This window comes from Marmota flaviventris, chromosome 4 (assembly GCF_047511675.1).
Source record: "Marmota flaviventris isolate mMarFla1 chromosome 4, mMarFla1.hap1, whole genome shotgun sequence".
NCBI classification, from domain to species: Eukaryota; Metazoa; Chordata; class Mammalia; order Rodentia; family Sciuridae; genus Marmota; species Marmota flaviventris.
The window spans coordinates 61,478,555-61,498,277 of NC_092501.1; the positions used below are offsets into that span (position 1 = coordinate 61,478,555).

Below are 19,723 nucleotides of genomic sequence, written 5' to 3' on the forward strand. Positions count from 1 at the left end.
TTAGGCACCTAGATAACCTTTATTACTTTACTTTGCACAATGGTTACATTAAGACTACTTCTGATTCCTCAAAACTACCATATTCTTTCATACTCTCAGAACTTTGCCAGTACTGTTCCTTCAGGGTACAGTGGCTCTCCTCCATACCTATTTTTTTTTCCCACCTGGGAGAATTCCCTTCATCCTTCAAAACTTAAAATTAAGTGATGTTTCTTAAAAGACATTTCCTGGAAGATTCTGAAGGCCTTCCTAGCCACTGGCAAAATGAATCGATCCCTTCCTGGTGCTGCTCCTGAATGAACATAGTGCTGTGCCACACAGATACACAGACTGACACACTGCCCGTATCCAGTTTTCTACCTCTTCTGTTATGTTAAGAGTTCTTCTGAGTTTCTTTCTCATATTAGGGTATCTGAGGCCCAACAATCCCCAACAGGGATACTTGGCAAATGTTTATTAAAGAATGAATAATTCTTCCAGTACAGTAAGAGAAGGGAAGATTATAACATGGTGAAGTTGTTACCATTTTATAAAATAAATAAATGAATGAATGACGATTTTCCTCCAAAATAAAGGACTGGGATGGAGGAAAATATGGTATAACTATGGTTATATATTTTTGCATAACAAATTAATCCAAAATTTGGTGGCTGAAAACAATAATTATTTCACTTATTTGATCACAGTTCTATAACTTAGGCAGGGCTCTGGGGGGATACCTCAGTGGCAGTACATGGTATCAGCTTGAGGTAATCAGCTGGAGCAGGTAGATCCTTCCAAGATGGCTTCCCTTACCTGGCTGGCAAGAAGTTGGTGCTGGCTGTCAGTGGGGAGCTCACCTTGGCCTATTTGAGGCCTGACTTGTCATCCACAAGACTCTTCCATTTAGCTTGGTTAGGCTTCTCAAGAAAGGCAGCCCCAGTGGGGTTCAACTTCTTGAGAGATAGGAGACTTCCTTCAGGGTTTAAAAGCAAAAGCAACCAGGTCACCTTCTCCTTCCTCTTCTTCTTCATGTCTTAAGCATCATGATATCTGTTTTTATTTGGACAGATTATGTTTTGTCATTGTTTCCCATATTTTTTATTGGTGCATTATAGTTGTACATAATGGTGGGTTTGTTGTTATATATTTGCACACTCACACAATATAACAAAGAGAATTTGGCAATACCATTCCCCTTTGCCTCCCTCCCACCTCCCCCAGTCCCTTTCCTCTGCTCTACTGAACTCCCTTTGATTTTCATATGAGGCCTCCAACCAATCTTTCTTTTACTATTTTCTCTCTAGTTTCCACATGTGAGAGAAAACATATGACCCTTGACTTTCTGAGTTTGGCTTATTTGGCTTAACATAATGTTCTCAAATTTCATACATCTTCCTGCAAATGACATACATTCATTATTCTTTATGGCTGAATAAAACTCCATTGTATATAAATACTACATTTTCTTTATCTATTCATTCACTGATGGAAACCCAAGCTGGTTGCATAGTTTCCAGATCTTCTTGAGGATTAGGCCCAGAACTGATAGAGCTTCTCCTCAACCACATTCTGTTCTATTGGCTACTCAGGTCACTGGGCCAGCCTCTCCAAGGAAGGGCCACATAAGTACACAAATACTGGAGGCTGGGTTAATTGGGGGCCATGAAGGTAACTGTCCAAGGATGCTTTCATATCAATGATTTCATATAAATTTTAAAAATGAAATCATTCAAATCTAAAACTCTCACTCTATCATCTGTTGAAGATGTGGTTGATGCTTCATATTTTATAAGATTTCTTGAAACAATGTTTTAGAAATTCATGTCCATACAGTAATTTAATTCCAGGTTTTACCTTATAGATCAAATTATGCTTACTCCTAAAATAAAATTTACAAATTAGTTGCTCTGATGTGTGTAATATCATAGTCCCAAAACCTTTTCTTTTTTATTGATTTTATTTTTTAAAATACATGACAGCAGAATGCATTACCATTCTTATTACACATTTAGAGCAGAATTTTTCATACTTCTGGTTGTGGATAAAGTATGTGCACACCAATTCATGTCTTCATACATGTACTTTGGATAATGGTGTCCATCACATTCCACCATCCTTGCTAACCCCCTGCCCCCTCTCTTTCCCTCCCACCCCTCTGCCCTATCTAGAGTTCGTGTATTCCTCCCATGCTCCCCCTCCCTACCCCACTATGAGTCAGTCACCTTATATCAGAGAAAACCTTTGGCATTTGTTTTTTTGGAATTGGCTAACTTCACTTAGCATTATCTTCTTCAACTCCATCCATGTACCTGCAAATGCCATGATTTTATTGCTGAGTAATATTCCATTGTGTATATATGCCACATTTTTTAAATCCATCCACTGAAGGGCATCTAGGTTGGTTTCACAGTTTAGCTATTGCGAATTGTGCTGCTATAAACATTGATGTGGCTGTGTCCCTATAGTATGCTACTTTTAATTCCTTTGGTTATAGTCCGAGGAGAGGGATAGCTGGGTCAAACGGTGGTTCCATTCCCAGTTTCCCAAGGATTCTCCATACTGCTTTCCATATTGGCTGCACCAATTTGCAGTCCCACCAGCAATGTATGAATATGCCTTTTTCCCCACACCCTTGCCAACATTTATTGTTTGTAAGCAAAAATAGCTTCCATTCTGACTGTAGTGAGATGAAATCTTAGGGTGGTTTTTATTTGCATTTCTCTAATTGCTAGAGATGCTGAACATTTTTTCATATATTTGTTGATTAATAGTATATCATCTTCTAAGAAGTGTCTGTTCAGTTTCTTGGCCCATTAACTGATTGGGTTCTTTGTTTGTTTGTTTGTTTGTTTTTGGTGTTGTTTTTTGAGTTCTTTATGTATCCTAGAGATTAATACTCTATCTGATGTGCATATGGTAAAAATTTGCTCCCATTCTGTAAGCTCTTTATTCACCACACTGATTGTTTCTTTTGCTGAGAAGAAGCTTTTTTGTTTGAATCCATCCCATTCATTGATTTTTTATTTTATTTCTTGTGCTATAAGGGTCTTATTTAGGAAATTAGGGCCTAATCTGACAAGATGAAAATTGGGGCCTACTTTTTCTTCTATTAGGCTCAGCGTCTCTGGTTTAATTCCTATGTCCTCGATTTACTTTGAGTTGAGTTTTGTGCATGGTGAAAAATAGGGGCTTAATTTCATTTTGCTGCATATGGATTTCCAGTTTACCCAGCATCATTTGTTGAAGAGGCTACCTTTTCTCCAATATAAGTTTTTTCACCTTTGTCTAGTATGAGATAACTGTATTTATGTGGGTTTATCTTAGTGTCCTCTTTGACATTTTTATACTGGATAAATTTTAGAAAACTTAGAATCCACTAGCATTCCTTATAGTAATGTTGTATTTAAAACAAAAAAAAAAAACCCTCAGGCTTTAAACTTATATGTATAAAAATGGAATCAAGTTCCTTGTGATTTCTTTCTTTTGTAGATGGTTGACTTGTCTATCTCAGGTACTTCAGAATTAGTCTTTTTCTTCCCTGTACTGTCTTTTAACAACATGTCCTGAAGACCTGATTACTGACTTTTTAATCAGATCAACAGGGGCTTTTTCATCTGTTCTGACAAAGCACAGAATAGACATTCACAAGGAGTTATCTGTTCACAATAAATCTTTCCACTCTGAGCACTATTGTATAGTGATTGTGAATTTGAGTTTGATTTAGACTTGGAATTTTAATGCTTGAGCACCCTTTTCTAGGGATGTAATCTTGCACAAGTGACTTAACCTCTCCTTACCTCTCAGTCTGCCTATCTGTATGGGTTAGTCAGCTTTTTATTGCTGTGACAAAATACCTCAGAGGGGAAAAATACTTAAAGGAACGATTCATTTTGGTTCATGGTTTAAAAGGTTTGAGTCCAGATCAGGTGGCTCCATTGCCAAGGTCCTGTTGTAAGACAGAGTATTATGGTGGAAGGGTATGGCAGACCAAAGCTGCTCAACTCATGGTGGCTTGGAAGCAGAGAGAGAACAAGAACAAGGAAGGGGCATGAGACAAGATACATACCCTCCTAGGGCACCTCACCCCCGACTCCATGACATACTTCTTCCAGTAGACCTCACTGCCTATAATTTCCACCACCTCTGGATAATGCCATCAAATATGAATCCCTGGGGGGCGGGGGGGGGGGGCTGGGGTTGTGGCTCAGTGGTAAAGCTCTTGCCTAGCATATGTGAAGCACTGGATTTGATTCTCAGCATCACGTATAAATAAATAAATAAAGATCCATCAACAACCAATAAACTATTTAAAAAATAACAGAAACCCAAATATGAATCCCTCAGTGGATTAATCCATTAATGAAGTCAGAGCCTTCATGATCCTACCATTTTTCCACCTTTGAATTCCCACCTCTGAACATTGCTGCATTGAGGAACAAATCTTCAACACTGAGTCTTATGGGAAACTTCATATTCCAAACCATAACAATGTACAATGGGAATAATAAGCACCTCCCAGGATTGCCATGAGGATTAAATGAGACAAAGCACTCAATAGTGACAATAGCTACAGAGTGAGCATTTAGAAAGTGTATTGGATTGTTATTACTATTATTTTTTTAAAAAAATATGCATACTCTTCCATTTATTCAAAAACAGGTTACTAAATGACACATCATTCCAAAATTTTGGTTTCTCCCTTCTGTTCACTTGGGTCTGCCTTTTAGCATTTTAAATATCACTTTAGTATTTGATTAAGGTTGTTGGTTTTGAGGATGGGAGAGGAGGGATTTGGGTTGACTCCTAAGGCTCAGTGGTGGTTACACCGCTGCACCAAATTGGGAACAATTGAAGTCACTCAGAGAAGTACTGCCAGCTTAGTCATAAATGAGGCCCACTGTAAAACTTTTGAAGAATACCATACAATAGTAGTAACTCAGGGTTTCGGCTGAAAAAATCAGTGACAAAAAATTAGTATAAATTAAACAAAATGTTTAAATGAGAAATATTTCATTGACCATAATAGCATATACTTAATTTTCATGATTGTGACATACACTTTTTCAAGCTGTAAACAAGCTTAGTGTTCCTATTTCATTTGCAACAAAACTCTGGACCCTTCTGAGTGTCTGTCACTCATTATAGACCATAAATTTAACGTAAGAAAATACTTTCTAATACCGAGTCAAGCTGTTTCTGTGCTGCAATAATAACAATGTTTTATAATCAGCATTGCTGGTACACACTGGACCAACAATTTAAATAGAAGTATTTGTGCCATGTAATGATAGCTGGCAATGATCTGTGGTTTGGGGTAACCAGGACAGATAATTTTTGAATAATTGACTACATTGACCCAAATGTACTCCCAATCAGAAAGAAGCATCCTTGTCATTACACATTTGCCATAAATGATCCATGCTGTATGCTGCTTATTATATTATTTATTCTGATGCTCACAAAGTATGTTCTATAAAACACTATTAGTGTTCCTATTTCATTTGCAACCATAAAGACAGGTATTTTAAGACCACAAAGAAGATCCTCCTTGTCAAATAGGTACGGGCAGCTCATGTAGACTATTTTCTTCTTATAAATGCATAATTTACTTTTACATATAATGTCCTAGGAAGTCTTGCAATAAAATAAAAATTTCATTAATAAAAGGTAATTTAATCATTTACTTAAAAAATAAAGAGTCATTACCATTAGACTTTTACCCAGGGTTGTTCCATAGAACATACTTTGAGAATTGCTGCTTGACTAGTTTATCTTCCCTCTTTCTGTTTATTGTTAAATTTATTATTTGTGTAATTCAAAAAATGATTTTGTCTTCTTTCCTTCCATCCAATTTTTCTTCCCTCTTCATTTACCCTTTCCAATCCAAGTTAGTTGTCACATTTAGCAAATAAAAATACAAAACACTATTGATATTTATAGAAATATTTTTACAGAAATATATACCAAATATTGCATGGAATATTTGAATATAATTAACTGCCCTCTATTTTATTTGGCACTGCCCCAAATCAATTGGCCATCTATAAGTAATTAATGAAACTGTCAGCTTGATTTAGTAATAAATACAAGGGAAGAAGTAATTCAATGCTTACTGAATAAATTTAAAATGTTTCAATAATAAAAGTGTGAAACACATTTTGAGGCCACTCTGTCATCTGTATTTTTTAAAGACTTTTTTTTTTTTTAGTTGTAGATGGGCACAGTCCTTTTATTTATTTATGTGGTGCTGAGGATCAAACCCAATGTCTAACGCAAGCACTCTACCTCTAAGCCCCAACCCCAGCCCTGTCTTCTCTATTTTTAAATATGATTTAAAAATGAATAGTGTAGCCAGGTGTGGTGATGCATGCCCATAATCCCAACTATTTAAGAGACTGAGGCAAGATCATCCCAAGTTGGAGGCCAACCTGGGCTACTTAGTGAGACTGTCTCAAAATAAAAAATGCAAAGATGAGATGTAGCTCAGTGCAGATCACCTCTGAATTCAATCCCCACAACCTCAAAAAAAAAAAAAAAAAGTGTATTCACTCTGGAAGTCTAGTATGCCATTAAACTATACTCTGGTCTGAGCACGTTTATTTCACAGATGAGGAAACTAGGCCTTGAGAAAAGTGATATGAGTTGGCCAAGAAAATGCTCCCACAAGGAACTGGTAACAGCCAGGCCACTGTCTCATTATCTGACTCTCAGGCCAATGGCAAGACACACCCCCATGCTATCTCTGTTGTTCACTGTTAGGTAGGGCCAAAAGAATACCAAGTCAAAAAAAGTGTGATGGATATAGTTAGCATAGTTTACCACTTTGGTTAAATCAAAATGAAGTGGAATACATTAAATTTAATGAAATACAATAAATAAAATTAAGGCTCAAATTATACTGGCTACAACCTAATGTTCCCTTTAACAAGGCACTTAGCCAGGTGCTGTGGCGCATGCCTGCAGTCCCAGCCGCTTGGGAGGGTGAGATGGGAAGATCGCAAGCTTTAGCAATAGCAAGGTGCTAAGCAACTCAGTGAGACCCTGTCCCTAAATAAAATACAAAATATGGCTGGGATTATGGCACAGCCTCCAAGTGCCCTTGAGTTCAATCCCTAATACAAAAAAAAAAAAAAAAAAAACAGAAAACAAGCCACTTCATAGTCCACCAGGATCTCAGTCTCTCATTGACATGTAGTAGTATATAAGAGTAAACAGTTAAAGAGAATTCCAGCATGTTTTTCATAAACCTGTGTTTCTCTAAACAATTATCCAAGAGCTGGGGATATAGCTCAGTTGGTAGAGTGCTTGCCTCACATGCACAAGGCCCTGGGTTCAATCCCCAGCACCACAAAAACAAACAAAAAAACAATTATCCAGGATAACCGCCATCATAATGGTTCATGACAAGAAATATGAAGCCCAGAATTGTACACAGTACAAACAATAATACTTCAAGGAGTAATAGTTGTGATAGATTCCTTTCTAAGGGAGCAGAACTCTATAGTCACAGTACATGATATATCACCTTTCCATTAAAGAGTGATATGATTTGAGTTAAAGTATTGAAAACCGCTAAGAAAAGAATCAGTTTGGTACTTCTTGTTTCCGATTAGTGCCTCATTTGGTATCCATCTCACACAAACACTACTGTCCCCTCAGGTGGCATGTGACTTAAAGAATCAAGGTATTCAACAAGGATATTTTATTGAACAATAATTAAGAAGAAAGAAGCACCATTTTCAAGCTAATGGGGTTATATGTCTAGATTATTCCCCCAATCAACAGATATGAATATTAAAAGAGCAAGAAATATTCTTTACTACAATAATTAAGAATAAGTGCTATCCTTACTGGAAGACTATGTCCCTACCTTACCCATGTTGCCCACATTTTAAAATCAGATTTCATAGCAACTCCATCTGGTACAACAGGCTGTTTTTTCTGCCTGCCTTTCCCCTCTTATCAACATGACATTGCTGGCACAAGGTGACGTTATTGAAGTATCCTGTCTGTTTCATTAGGAAGTGGAACAATAATCCCTTAAGGAAATAGCAAGGAATAAACTAAAGGCTGTTGTATATTTTCCCAGAAATCATGAGTTTTCTTTGAATTGGTAGTAGACACCCCATCCACAGGTGTTGGCCACTTGTCAAAGACCATGAGATCCTCATGAATATCAGTTCCCTTCAACTCTACTCAACCTCTAACCTACCTGAGGTTTTTAAAATATAAAATATTAAGAGGTATTTGACCTGTAGCAAGAGACTTGGACTTTCTGACTCTTGGCTTCCTCATCTACAAGATGTGGATGGTTGTACTTCCTCTGTAAAGTTAAAGGAGTTAATAAATGTAAAAGCATTCAACACCATGCCCAACACATAGTCGGTGCTTACTAAACGTTAGCTTGTTTTGTAACTGATTAAGAATTAGTCAGGTAGTGATCTTGGTGTTTAACCTTTATGAAACAATTTCTTAATCTCAAAGTACTGTTTTTATGGGTAATCAATTTTGGCAGTAATTACAATAGAACAAATGAAGCCAAACTTCCTTTACAATCACAGCTTTGTCCAAAGTTATGTAGATGGCCTATATAAATGAGTGATTAAAGGAAATTATAACTAAGAAGTCCTGTAAATGTTTTATCATTTGCCATTATACATTGAGTATCATTTGTCCAAAATTCTTGGAATCAGAATTGTCTGTTTCAGATTTTGGATTTGGGGAATCTCTGTAAATATGTAATGCACTATCTTGGGGATGGATCTAAGTCTAAATGCATAAACTCATTTATGTTTCATATACATTATACATGTACATGAAGGCAAATTTATATAATATTTTTAATAATTTTGTGCATGGAACAAGGTTTCCTGGTGTGGAATTTTCTACTTGTCTCATCATGTGGGTGCTCAAAATTTTTCAGAATTTAGAGTAATTCAGATTTTCTTATTAGGAATACTCAACCTATATTAAAAACTTTTTACTATGGGCTTTACTGCCCATAATGCTATCCATTATGCAGTTTATGGAGATCCAGTGACACTCCATGCCTCTCACCAAAACTTCAGGTTTCTCTAAGATTGATATTGTGATGGGAAGTGAGACTTTTTCCCTGATCCAAGAGTCACTGGTTCATGTTTACAAGTTAATGGATTGTTCACCTTCATGACTGATCCTGAAGTGCTTAACTGCTTATGTCATACAGTTAACTGCTTGTCCATATAGGGGAGTTTAACCAAGAGGTAAATTTAGGTCATGTGAAATATTAAACAAATATTTACTCTGAAACTGTGTTCATGGAGATGTCTGTTCTTGAGTCCTGGACAAGAAGTCAGGTTCTCTGCACATTTAGATTAGGAATGATTATAAAAGGAGTAATGGTGCCAATTAAAGAAAAGCTTCATCATGTAGCTTTATTCTAGAGACTGTTAGGTCTCCTTCCAGAGCAGAAATGTTTCTAAAAGCCTATATTCCTTTTAAAGGAATCTATATACAAGTTAGTATACTAGATACTAAATTATTTAAGGATATGAACTTCCACAAGGTCATAAGGGCAAGCTTAGAATTCTGGGTTAGTCGATATTTCTGGTTCCCCCTCTGCTAACAGCAAAACGCTTCACCCTCTGGAGAAATGTCTTTTTCCCATTTTTCACATTGAGGATAATATTTCTCAAGGTTGTCATGAAGATTAATTGACATGTATTTAAGATGCTTGGTAAGCAGGAAAATGTGATAATAATATTCTGAAATGAGGTATGTGTGCACATTTATAGTCCACATACTCTTCTAGTTTCTGAATACAATGTAGCTCACTTTTATAGCTCAGGAAAACACAGCAGTTGCAAGTCAATAACAGAGCAAAATACTCAAAACTTTCTACCTCACAGAATTTGTTGGAGATACACATACACAAAAACATACACAAACACACACACACACACACACACACACACACGCAGTGGTTTCAGGTAGTATTGGGTAGGATAAATTGTGGGAATGATATAGTTCCTCTACAATGAATGTTTGGTACTCCCAAATCAAATGATTCCCTGTGCTGCACAGAACTTTTAAATAGCCTCTTATTGGGCCCATTTATACATTGACCCAGTATTTACAGAACTTCACACTTTTATGAGACATTTTTGTTTCACTTAATCCTCAATAATTTTAGAAAGTTATTATTCCTGCCCCCCTTTCACATATGGAACATTGTGGTATGGAAGGTTAAGAAACTAGAGTATAACAACATAGCTAATTAGTGGATCACCAAAATAAAATTGTTTTATTTATCTTTCTACTACATTCTGATTCTTCTAATGTTATGTTTAGGGTTTTTGGCTTTTTGGGTTTGGCAGGGGAAGGTTTGTTTTGTTTTGTATTTTTAGCTGTTTAGTAAAGAGAAACAGGTATTATATAAATGGTATTATATAAAATGGTGATGACACAGAAGTATAATTTACTTTTAATTAGGTAAAGTTGAAGTATAGCATTAACACCTTTTGAAATATTAAGAATATCTATTAATATTGGTTTATTCCTAAAATAAATGTCCCTTTCAAATGAAGATTTTTTTTCTAGTACATAATCATATTTTTACCTTTAAAAAGCCAAAGCTACACATTGGATGTTAGACTGTTATGTTTTTCTCCTTTCTAGAATTGTGGATGTACATATTTTACAATCTGTAATGCCATACCTGAACAAAGCCAGATAGATGACCATAATGGCTGTCTGCTACCTCCTCTTGTGCATGCTGAGCTAGACCAGTGGAACACCATCTTGGTAGGAGAGGTTTTGATAGGAAGAAGAATGTAGCTAGAATTACAGAGCTTGCAAAATCATAGTTTTACCAAACTCATCCTATCCCAAAAGAAAACCTAATGACTGGAACCATACAGAAAGAACTTTATGCCAACCTACAAAAATAATTTAACATGCTATACAAAAATACTTTTTTCATCTATTTTCAACACATAGCTTTCATTCATTGGTGCTCAGTAAAATAGGAACTACAATGTAAAAAATATCTTGTCTTCATAGAGCAATAAAAAGCACATAGCCTCTAATGCTGTAGCTGAACATTCATATATACTTTTTCCCCCCCAAAAAAATGATGCTTTAAAATAAAAAAGAAGCATATCATAAAAACTTTTAAAACCAATAGCAATATACATTGGACTACAAATCCAAGATGAGGAATCAATTTCCACTTGCAGATTTTAGGCAAAGGACATGGCCTTCAGTTGATTGCCACACCCAAAAGCTGATTTCCCCTAGAACAGCAGGCAGAAAATTGGAGCTGCAGAGATCTCCAGAACTGGTTTGTGTGACGTCTCAGTAGTCAAAACCACACACACATGGGCCACTCAGACAGAGGTGTTCTCACTTTTATGCAAGTGAAAGATCTGTGAAGCAACAGCTGCATGCAAAGCCTTCCTGGGGTATTTGGGACAGAAAAGGTCAGTGAGGGTCGGTCAACAATGTGAATGCTGGGGAAATGGCCCCAAAAGGGATGTTGGGCAGCACCTTGCCCCAGCTAGTCTGGCTAGAAAAACCCTGGAGAAGCATTTACTTTGAGAGGATAACTAGAGTGATTGTGTACAAGAAGGTGTTTCAGGGCAACAGGGAGCTCAGGAGCTCATTTTCTTTTTGACCCATCAATACTTAAGAGCCCCAGAACAGTATCACTCTTTCTTGTCCCTCATCATTAACCAGAGCCCAGCCCAGCCTACTGGGACCTTGATGTTTTCCATGAACCCTATTGCAAAAAATTTGTACTAAGCTACAGAATAAGTCCACGACTTGAACTTTGTATTGTGCTCTGGAGTCCAAGAAAATTTTCTTTAAAAGCTAGAATGTCCATAAATTTTAGCAGCAGTATGTTGAATGTGTAACCACCCACTTCATTTTTAGCCACAAAGTTGTTGGCTGTTAACTCCAGAAATCGCTCCAACAGTTGTTTTTCAACAGATCGTTTTTTTACCAAACATATCCATGCTTAGAATGCTCCTGTAGGTGAGTTTATTCCCTTCCATGTCTTTAAACCCCTGTGAATACTTGTTCATGAAGTTTCTTGTAATATCTGGAAATTGTCACCTAGGATAATTTCCTCCAAAAAGCCATTAGCAGCATTAATTTAGGTATTCCAGGCAGAGAGATAGCCGGCTGGAAGTTGCCCCCTAGGTTAGGCGAGTGCATGTTTTGCAGGAGGTAGCATATGCACATGCGCCTGAGACCAGGTCTTTGCTCTACGTGGCTGGGGTCTCAGTATCAGTGTCCGTTATAGAAGGCTGAAATGAAAACTTACACAATAAACCTGAAGACTTTCTCCTATAATTTTATGTAAGTACTTACCATACTTAATAATATTCTTCATAAAACTTCTGGCAGTAAAAATGTTGAACAATAATAATTGAATAGAAAATAAAGTTACATTGTAATGCAGTATTTAATTTACAATTTGAAAATTGTAACCCCAGAATATATACCCCCCAAAATTCTAAAAACTCAACAGTAAAAATACAAACAATCCAGCTGTGAAATAGGCAAAAGATATGAACACTTATTTCAGCAAAGAGGAGATAACAATGGCAAATAAACCCATAAAAAGATGTTCAACATGATAGCTGTTAGGGCAGTGAAAATTAAAATGACAATAGCTTGTCCATACAACTATCAGAACCAAAAATTTGTTTTTAAAAAAAGTGATAATATCAAATACTGGTGAGGATTTGTAGATCTCTCATACATTGCTTGTGGAAATGTAAGGTGGTAAAGTTGTGCTTTAACAGTCATACACTACATATATATAGTATATGAAACATGTAGTATATGACTCAGCAGTTGAATTCTTGAGCATTCATCCCAAAGAAAAAAACTTATGTTCACATGAAAACACACAATGTTTGCTTCAGTGTTTTTCATAATAGCAAAATATTGGAAAGTACTCAAATGTCTTCCTTTAGATCAATAAACTGCTATATCCATAAAAAAGAAATTTATTCAGCAATAAAAAGGAATGAATTATTGATAGATGCAACACCTTGGATGAACCTCAAGGGTAGTATGCTTAGTAAAAATAAATAAATAAATAAATCTCAAAACATTACTTACTATATGTCCCTATTAATATGTGTCAATTATAAACCTCTGGAAATGAAGAATAGATTAATGGATGGGGGAGGCAAAACAAGGGGGTATCATGAGGGAGTTCTTTTGTGTTTACAGAACATATATGTAGATTTGGGATACTTTTTCACCTAAAGACTTATAAAAGTCACTCAAAAGTTTTAAAATCACTTTTGTGTAATATAAACATGAAAATCTTTAAAGACAAAATGTTTGCTTAATCCACCTGGGTACCAATGTTTATGTTTAAAGCAAATGTTATGATTTTATTAGCAAGAAACAATTTTAGTATACAATGATGTATTTTTTTCTACTGATAAAAGATGAGAGATAATGTTCATGGCAGTGATTCTAGGAATTATTTGCTCTTGTTCCTTTTCTTTCCTGTTGGCAAAATGCAGTCTTTACAATTTGCTGCATTTTCTCTGTTTTCAGAATTGGGGGTTTAATGTATAAGGTTTAGGGGCTACATAGCACCATGAGACAACGTCTTCTTTAGCTCTCAGCCCTTGCTTGGAAGGAATTCCAGAACAATGACTTTTCCTCATATCTGAATTGCTGTTGATTCGAGTTTATTTTCCTAAAAGCTCTTCCAATGAGTTTCCCTTAGATTTAGGTGCAATTCCAAAATGACTACTTGATCTTTATACCCTTCAGGAGGATTGTCTTTGGGAAGCCTGAGGGCTTTAGTGGCCCCTGGGAGGAAAAGGCAATGGCCTGCCAACTAGTGTCCTTGTGTAGGTGTCTTTCTGCTCTCAGCACCTGCCTGCTACTTAAGAGAGACATGCAACTTAACTCTTTAAATTGTAACTGAGGGAATGGAAGACACTGAGGAAAGGCAAGATATTAAAAAGCAGGTTAGAGATAAAATAAGACTTTGGCACAGAATGACCCAGATGCAAATACAGCTGTCAAAACTTTAGGAAATAAATTTTTCTGAACCTAAGTTACCTTATCTTTAAAATGGTTATGATAATAATAGCATCTGCTTCCTCAGTTGTTGTGCCCATTAAATGACAAAAATAGGTTTTATGCCACATAGTCCTGTGCTGGCCACATGTGAGGGTTGTAACACATGTTGATTCTCATTTCATTTGAGTTACTATCTTAGCCCCTAGGGCATTTTGAAAAGAAATAGCTTGCAATGAAGAGGAGTGATTGCTAGGAGTGAACAGGGTTAATTAACTTTTCCCAGGAAATGTGTTCCTGAAAGGAATATATATTGATTAAGCCTTTCAAAATGGAGTCATTTTAAAATAGACTAAAGGAAGTCAGTTTGTGTCAAGTGAGTGATGGGACCCTTGTGTGTGTTGAAGTTCTTGAGACACCCCTACTTGACTTTTCACTGCCCTGTCTTCATGGTGTCAAGAATTTAGAGTCTTGATAACTCTGTTTCCAACAATAGTGCAGTGAGTATGGTTCAAACAGAGCAGGTTACCCGTGATACCTTTCCTTGTAAAACATTTTCTCCATGCCCATAGTGTTTATCTCTAAGAAGAGAATATATGTATAAACTAATGGAGGGAGAGTAGAAATGTTTAATGACCCGAAATTCATCAGGAATTCTAGGTGGAGAAAGTAATCCACCTGGGAAACTGAAGATGTTTTCCTGGAAAAGGCTGAGGGATGGAAAAGTTTCTTTTGAAATGCTTTCATGTTTGGGGGGGGGATGGGGGGGCATGGGATGGAACAAATAAATGGCGCTTAAAATAAAATATGGCTCCTTTTCCCCCCTGCCTTTCCATATAGGGAACACATTTCTTGTTAAGACCAAGGATACATTGGTGATGTTTGTGTCCCAAGCCCTTGGTACTCAGCATCAATAAAGTTTATTAAATTATTATATCCTTTAAGATAGCTGAACACAGTGGTCCTTTAATCGCCCAGTGGTCTGTTCAGGGGTTGTGAGTGAGGGGGTTTAAGGCATATGAATTTTAGCAGGATGACTAAAAGTTCCCGAGGTCAGGGAATAGGTTGGCTGTATATACTGTCACCTCCTTAGAGCTTAGCAGGGTACCTAACATCCTGTAGGTACTCTATAAGCATTTACTATGTAAATGCATGGTGCGGGGTGGGAGGACAGTCTATCTGGAAGAGTGTTAAAAGAGTTTTTGCGTGGAGGGTAAGGCTTGTTTTGGGGGCTTCCAAGAATTCTGACACTACCTGAGAGACCAGAAGTCAATTTCACCTCTTCACTCAGCCATTTGCAAGCGATTGTAAATCTCCTCTTTACTTGGGTCCGGGGTAGAGGTGTGTCGCTACGCCCCGCTGTGTGGACACCTCCAGCCAAGTTGCAAAGAGAAGGTGGTAGAGAGGCAAGAGCCAGCCAGCACGTGCAGCCGCCCAGGGGAGGAGGAGGCTGGGCTATCTCAGCCCTTAGTCAGCAGCTGGGCTCGGTTTTGAAACAAAAGCCAATGTCCTCCCTCGGAGTCCGCGGCCGGTCAGCTCCTAGGGGAAGAAAGCCATGCTACCCAGCCGGTTAGTGGCCCAACTTACTTTTCCAGAGCCTGGGACAAAGGGCCAACAGATGTGCGGGAATGGGTGGGGTTTTGGGAATGGGGGACGTGGGCATAGATCTTTCAGACCCTCCCCTCGCGGCCTCTCGTTAGAAGGGCCGGGGTCTCTTCGGCTCTGCGCATGTTTGCCCCGGGTAGTCCGCTTCCGAGCCGAGGCCGCTCGGGTCTGCGCAAAGCCGAGGCACCTTTGCCACTCGCGCACCAGAGCTCAGACACACCAGGCCCTGGTTTCATGAATGAAATCCAATCGTGTGGATATAAATAGTCTCGAAGGCTGCTAACGTCACAGTGCGAGCTGCGGCCGCCACCGCGTCGGAGCTAGGTGCCGGGCTCTCGGTTCCGCCCGGCTGCACCGCCTGGGAGCGGGGTGGGGACAGGAGAAGGGGAGGGCTAACGGTGGAAAGGGGCGAGCCCCTCTCGCCCCGGACCGGGAAGAGCGGCAGCGGCTGGGCGAGCCGGCGAGGCGAGGCAGGCGAGACAAGACAGTGCCATGCTGCCTTTGTGCAAAGTTGGGCGGCGGGCGGCGCGCCGCGCGCAGGGGCCGCGCACACCCGCGACCGCGCGCAGCCGTGGCTGCTGCTGAGTGGCGGGGCCCCCCGCTTCCCCCCTGGCCCTTGAAGGCGGAGAGTGCTCGCGTCTCGCTCGGCTTCAGGGTAGGTTCTGTGTCGTGAGTGCGCTACGGTATGAAACTTCTCCGAACAGCAGCCGCGGAGCCCCCACCACCCTGGCTCCCGCGGGTGGCAGGTGGGGGCTCCTGGGGCCGTGCCAAGCGGCCAGCAGCACCCCGAGAGTGAGTTGTGGGACAAAACTGCTGTAGGGGCCGCCCTCGCCTCTCTGTGAGGCCGGGTACCTTCCCATCAGAGGCAAGCAGAAGAGATTTCTAGGAGTGCCCGCCCAGCCGCGCCCCTAACTTGGAGCTGAGAAAATGTACAACGGCACCCTTAGCAGACTGGCTGCGCCGGGAGGGGGTGGTGCCGCGCCTACAAGAAAGCTCTTTTTCTTCGAAGGACAGTGGTGGGGAACGGGAGGACCTAGAAAGGCTGATACGCTGGCCCTTTTGGCACTTGCACCCCTTGAGAGTTGACTGGAGCCCACATTTGGCGCTCCGTCCCTTCCACCCCAAACCCCGTGTCTATGGAGTCTGTTTTGAGTTGCTGTGACAACGGTAGGTGCTGCCATGAGGGGCTTGCACACACCTTACCTTGAATCTGTGTGCTCAGCTTTCGGGGAAAATACTCCCGGGGGAGAGAAGAGAAAACAATCTCCTCCCCCAAAAAGAAATGGAAGGAAAGCACAAGTGTGTAAAAATATATCATTAGATCCTACAGTTAGCTGTGTCGTTTCCATCCCCAGCAGTATCAAACATCTCAACTGAGGAGCAATGTCAATATTTAGACTTGGACAAGCCAGAAAGTTAGAAGAGAGCGCCAAGCGCAGGGTTTTGACTTGGCTTTGCACGTCAGCACACAAGCTGTGCCTCTGGAGCTGACTGTACACATTTGCTGGGGGAAAAATGCATGAAAGTTGATATATACACAGAAGCATCAAGATCTCGGAAACTCTAGGAAGTTAAGAAAAGTTTCCCTCACTTTGAACTCCTCCAACCTATGCTGTTCTGGGAGCCCTGTTGAACTTTAGCCAGATGCTCAGCTTGAGGTTTCATTGGTTTGGGGCCACCCCACCCCGAACTGGGGCTGTGCTGCATATTCTACAGGAAACATTCTAAACTGCAAAAGTAATACTAAGTTATTAGTGATTTTCTTCTTTGTATGAGTCCTGTCATTATCATCAGATAGTAAAAAGTCAATAGGCCGTTAAACTGGTTTACAAACTCTATTTAGAAATTTGCATTTCCTTTCCAATAAGCTTTTAGATGCTTAGAGAGCCAGTGGATACTAGAAAATAAACACAAGCTCTTTGCAGCATAAATAACATCTGCAAACTTGCTCCACAGGTAGAGTGGGCAGTAAATTGTTATATTAAACTAGGTTTCCTGGGAGATTCCTGGATCATATGTGGTCATATTAGTTCAACCAGTCAATCTCATTATGGAAGGCTTTGAAAAGTTATTGGGAAGCAATAAAATCATGGTCAATATTCTTCTAAACTTGCTTATTACTGTTAGTTGCCCAGCTTCTGAAGGTAGTATAAATATTAAGTACACCTGGCAGTGTGTGATCACAGAGATAGGAATAGAAACATACATAACAGATTGATGTTATTGAAATAATAATGCAATTTATTAATTATACAAATATAATAAGAAAAAACAGAATTGCTTTTGTTGGCATTTTGTGTGCTCAGTTATGCATATCACAAATTCAGTGATTATTCTTTTTATTCTGACATTCTGGACTTTAGTTGTGATTATGTTGTCTAAAAATTCTATTTTGGAGGAATAGCATGCCCACTTCTATAACTTGTGTATTGTAAACTGCCTATAAAGTTTTCATTGTTCCCATCCATGAGTTTGTGGCCAAATGCTTTTTTTTTCTTTAATCATTCCAAAATGCTCAGAAATGTATTTTCACAAATGCTACAAAATGTTACCCTAGCTATTTCAAGATATATTTGACCCACAGAAATGCCACTTCTACACTGGCACTTAGCAGAAGTAAAGTGGATTCTACCCTTTCTTGGGGAGAAGGGCAAACAACTGTGTTCCTGACAGTAAGATTTATAAAAATATTTCTCTCTTTTGTGCAGGTAAGTCCAGCTGAGAGCAGGGTGTTCTCTTCTTCACTTCCAGCAAGCCAGGTCAGTGTCTTTGTGCAAACCCATGACCACAGATAGACTGATGACATCCTGTGTCTTAATTCTGAACATGCATTTTAGAACAGGTTTCTTAGTCATTTGTCTTAAAAGGATTTGTTTTTGTCATTTTGTGTGCGCAGTTATGCATATCACAAGCTCAGTGATTATTCTCTTTATTCTATGAGTAAACTGGTATTAAAACAAGCCTTGAATCAGTTTGTCTTTTGTAAAACTTTTTTTTTTTCCACTTTGGAGATTCTGTCTGGTGCCAGACAGTTGAGACTAGGGGGATCTGGAGACTCAATAATTGAGGTTTACATCTGTCTTGATCTTAGCACTCTGGACCTGTAAAGAACTTGAAACAATAATAATTGATATTTATTTAGCATGAACTTAGACAGTGTGCTCCATTCTGTACATTTATGTTTTCATTCTGCCTTAAAAAAAAAAAAAATTCCCATGAAGTGAAACTACTCTCTTGACCCCAGGCTATAAGGAAGGAGTTGGAAGTTCTATAGTTCTACATTTAATCCCTATAGTAAATAGCACAAATAGGATTTTTCTTGAAGTTCTGTCTTAATCCAAGACATAAACTACTTCTTCAAAAATTCTTCTCTACCAGGGAAATTTTAGGCAAAGAAATATTAAGTGATTTGTCTAGGACAACTTAATAATTGCAGTTTATATAATAACACTCAATAGCCCAGCCACTGCAAAAGAATAAATTCCACTCTTTTAGGTAAAACAGTGAAAATAATATAAGTATTTATGTATACTTTCTAGCATAACTCTGTCAAAAATGAGAAGATTTTTATCATGAGATCTCTGGCTTCAAGAATTTTATAAACAGATTTAAAAAGCAAAATACTAAACATTCATATATGAAAAAATAGAGAATAAATCAAGATAGAGCAAGTCAGAAGGCCAAATTGGGAGCCAGTGGTATATTTACAAAAAGTTCATCATTTTCCACTCTGTGGGATTACTTTGCAATTCCATGTATGTATGAAGAAACTTTCCAAGCACATGTTTTGTCTGAATAGATGATAAATGAGTGAAAGTTTGGGAAAAGAGAATGTAGAAATTTCAACCCGATGGGGAGAGATTATGCAGTTGTCCAGAGCCATTAAGTTAAAATATCTCAATGACATTGTTTCAAGAGCTTCATAACAAAATCATGGACTGATTGACTCTGCACAGCATCTTTGAAAAAACACTATAATTTGGTATGATGTTTACAAGTGCTATATTCCTTCTGGAGCCTCAGTTTGTCTGAAAGGTGCTACAGAAATAGATTTGGACACATAATACCAAAGTCCTGGAAATGGGCAACATCTGAAGTT

The 19,723-nt window shown here is 38.6% G+C and overlaps 1 protein-coding gene across 5 annotated transcripts in view; it reads left to right on the plus strand.

Annotated features, from left to right (window-relative positions):
* The window catches only part of Rhobtb1 (Rho related BTB domain containing 1), a 129,897-nt gene that overhangs the window by 41,794 nt on the left and 68,380 nt on the right, over positions 1-19,723 (plus strand). The window contains exons 1-2 of one of the 5 annotated variants that reach the window (XM_071611236.1): positions 15,546-15,588; positions 18,333-18,383. The exons of 1 other annotated variant lie outside the window; for it this stretch is intronic. The gene's annotated coding sequence lies outside the window, so the exon portion shown is untranslated. Of the gene's footprint in view, positions 1-15,545; positions 15,589-16,180; positions 16,280-18,332; positions 18,384-19,723 lie in introns of those variants that run through there. 3 more of the 5 variants (XM_027931413.3, XM_071611235.1, XM_071611238.1) reach the window with 3 other exon arrangements.